This window comes from Salvia hispanica, chromosome 3 (assembly GCF_029641045.1).
Source record: "Salvia hispanica isolate PSC_SH4W2 chromosome 3, Shi_PSC_v1, whole genome shotgun sequence".
Classification (NCBI taxonomy): Eukaryota; Viridiplantae; Streptophyta; class Magnoliopsida; order Lamiales; family Lamiaceae; genus Salvia; species Salvia hispanica.
The window spans coordinates 60,562,541-60,566,298 of record NC_142694.1 but is presented as its reverse complement, the minus strand read 5'-3'; the positions used below and the strand labels follow the sequence as shown (position 1 = coordinate 60,566,298).

Here is a 3,758-nt window from a genome sequence, read left to right as displayed (position 1 = left end):
AGTATGAAATCGCATAATTCATTTTATTTTTTTTATTATTTTATGATATTATAATATTATAAAATATATTTATTGTTCATGTGTTTTTTTTCTTGTCATACACTATAGAAATTAAATTAAGTTTATAGATTATCTACATTATGAAATTCAATTCTAACTTATAAATTAAAATACTGATAAATTCTAAATTATAATTATGTTATGGATAGTGTTTGTATGTTTTCTTTATTTATAAAGTCTAATTACGATATGAGATCTTTTTTTAAAATTTCTTTATTTTATTTAATTTATAAGTTTAATTAAATTTTACTAATGTTATACAGAGTGAAAAATAGCTGCATCCAATTATACATTTCATTCACGGTTATAAATGCGGTACAAATTAAAGTTCTAATTAAATTAAAAGAATTAGTAGACTTGTAGTTCACTTTGAAAATTTTTATTATTCTGATAACAAATGCATAATTCATTGAATAAATATATGTGGAATTTAATAAGGTTAAATGTATTTAAAAAAATCATAAAATATAAAGTAAATTTAATTTTAAAATTATACTTTTTATTTTTTTTAAATCAATTGTTTGATTATTTTTTAAAATTTACATTGAATTTCATTATGGTTGGTGTATCAACGTTAGTGCTACTAATAACAATCAGTTTTACTTATATTTAGTTGTTTCCGGTTTGCAAATTGCATGTACGTCTCTTCTCATATCAACACATTTTTTTTCATTTCTTTCTTTTCGTTTTTCATTGTTTTTCTTTTCATACTTCTTAGTTCTTACCACTGTTTTTTAAGAATTTGAACTTTTGAAACAATACGAGTTTTATTGTAATAATTGATAAAGTAAGAGATACTGAAAGAAAAAAATGTGTGAGTAAAAATGAGTTTCACCTTATTAGAGATAAAAAAGATTTCATAAATTGAGAAGTTTCTATTTTTAAGAAATAAATTGAAAATAAAAGAATTTCTATTTTTAAGGAATAAGGAGAGTATATTTGAAATCAATATATGTTTCAGTTGTCTCTTTATCACGAAGCCTTTTCTTTAAAAAATTGATGTATCAATTGAATAAAAATGTAACATTCCGAGTCTTTACCATCTTTTTAGTTAATCTTGAAAGAACGTCAAATGGATATCCGATTTTTTTTTTTTAATCTTCATTCCTTTCAAAAATTAAAGGTGTATAAGATGTTTGCGATCGATCGAGAGGAATAGTAATTTATGTTACTACTTAGCATGACATTAAAGTACTAATTGTTAATTTTATGAAATGACTTTAAATTCAAAAAATAAAGCATAGTAGAAATAAAAGAATTTTGTGGCCTAAATTAAAAAGAAAATTTCATCAATTTGGGAGTCCACTATCTGAAAACCCAAATCACTAAAATTATTTATTCTTTGGAGACCAAAGATCCAACACCAAATCTCCTTGTGTGGATAGCTCTCCTCTACATTCTTCAAGATTGATTACTCTCCTTCCCTTACAGGCACGTAACTATCCAACCATTCAACGGCAGAAATCGAGAGTTCAAAGGGGCTGCCTAATTCTCTTCCAATAAGCATCCCAAATTCAAAGCTCGTTGAAAGGTATACTCCCTCTCAATTTCAAGTCCCATACATAGCATATCGTCATCCACCACTCCCCCACAAGTAATTTAGTCAATCAATCTCAAACTCCAACAATTGAACACCCATCACAGAGTAATTGAAAACTGAAAACGAAAGAACATTGCTTTGTAAAAGAACTTCACTTTCGGGGTTGTTTTGAATGGTTCGGGGGCTGCCGGATACCGGCGAGGTTGTTTCGTATGACGGAGGCGGCGGCGCATCAGAACAGCAGCGGCGTTGCTCTCCCACCGACGGAGTTCGCGAGGCAGCAAGACGATGGCGGCGGTTGGAGCCCTAGGCTCGGCAACAACAGCCAGCGATCAGGGGGGGAGTGAGAGGCTGAGAGCAGCGTCGAGAGAGGAAGAGGGAGTGGGGGAAGAAAGAAAGAAAGAGAGAGAGAAGAGAAGAGGAGCACTGCCGGAGACGTGTAGCAGGTAGTGAGAAGTGGGGAGCTTCTCTCCCATCAAAGTAAGATTTGGATCAGAATGGTGAGGCAGATGAAATGGATAGTTGTACGTGGCTTCTTTTCTTATTGGGTTCCGAAATATTCATTTGGGATAAGTGAGTGGAAGAATTAAAATTCGAGCCCAACTAAGGAGGCCCAGTTCCGAAATTTAATTACTAGGGTTGAAAATAAAGGGAAGTCTTGGCCCAATTTCGAAATCTGAATTTATTGGGAGGGATTCAATATTAAATTTTATCCTAAGTTATCGGTATTTATATATATGGTTTATTAAGTTTTAAATTAAGCTTCAATCGGTATTTATATATATGTTTATTTTAAAGTATAGCTAATCTAAAATAATTGATCTTTGGCTTTGTTAGAATTCTGCAGGAGTAAAATTCATTGTAAAGTATGGACTTCCAATTTAGTCAAAGCCCAGGAATATTGAAAGGAGTATTAAATAATATATGAGTTTCAAAAGTTTCAAAGGATAAGCGAAAAATGAGAGGGCTTAATTAGAAGGCATGCATTTCCTATTAAAGATAAAAAAAATTTTTCTTGAAGTCTAATTAGTATTTTATATTATATTGTATTTTCTTGAAAAAGGTTATCTCCGCAAGTTAAGGTCGGAACGAGAAAATCAAGTTAAGGAAATTAAACAAACTAGGTGAATATTTCTATCCTACATACTAATGTGGATGAAAATATGAAAATGTGAATCTATGTTTGTTGTTTATGTAAATGATGTTGTCTTGACATAAATGATTTGTTTTATGCCTATCTGTTTGGTTGGAACGTAAGAATCGAATTCGGGTCTAAGTGAGAGTGTCCCTACTCGGATTAGTGTACACAAGTGGCTGTGGAAGGTGGCCACCTTCCACGGGTCACAAATAAATTTATGGAGGCCGTGGGAGGTGGCCACCTCCCCGGCTGGAGAAAAAGGTAGGTGACCGTGGGAGAGCACCATCTCCACGGCACTTGGTGTTCAGATATGACAAAAGTACAGAAAGAACTTAGACTGATCAGTCGAACTTTAGCTCACAAAGAATTTAGTAAGCTCGGGCCTTTTAAGAGAAAACCCTCGAGTGCTACTATGATGGCATGACAATATTTTCATTTTATGTATGTATATTTCGGCAATGTGTTCACTGAGTATTTTTATACTCAGCCCTGCATATATTTCTAAATGTGCAGGTTGAGCAGTGACGGTGGAGAATGCTGAGTAGAGTTATGATTTTCCTTTTATTTTAAGTAGAGGCTCTCGGTGGTGCATGTCACCATACATGTGACCGTGTTCATTCCGCTGCGTACTAAGATTCTAGTTAACCTCGATTGCTCTTCTGTACTCTGATAATTATTTATTGAAAAGTAAGATTTCCATTCAAGTTCTTGTGATTAAAAGTTAATCTGATATTGTCTTTCCTTTATTTCTAAGTGAATATTAGTCATTATTATCCCCTTTCTATTCCCCTCTTTTTATCTCCCACCCCTAGTTACGGTTTTCCGGCTTCGTGACAAAAAAAATTGTATAAAAGCATTATCATTTGGTGGTGCCTCGATAAGTGACAAGAATTAGCTGTGCCAATAATAATTACAAAATAAGCATTAGAGCATTGAATTGGGAGAGGTAGGCTGGAAAAAAAATTGAAGAATATAAAAAATGGCACTATGATAAGACTGAGAAGAAAGGTGAAAAAGATA

General features: G+C 32.6%; 1 long non-coding RNA gene across 1 annotated transcript; it reads left to right on the top strand.

Annotated features, from left to right (window-relative positions):
- The first annotated feature begins 1,159 nt into the window (after positions 1 to 1,159).
- Positions 1,160 to 3,442, top strand: LOC125212760 (uncharacterized). The gene is made up of 2 exons (XR_007174771.2): positions 1,160 to 2,724; positions 3,252 to 3,442. It is a non-coding gene; the product is annotated as an uncharacterized LOC125212760 (long non-coding RNA).
- The last annotated feature ends 316 nt before the right edge of the window (positions 3,443 to 3,758 follow it).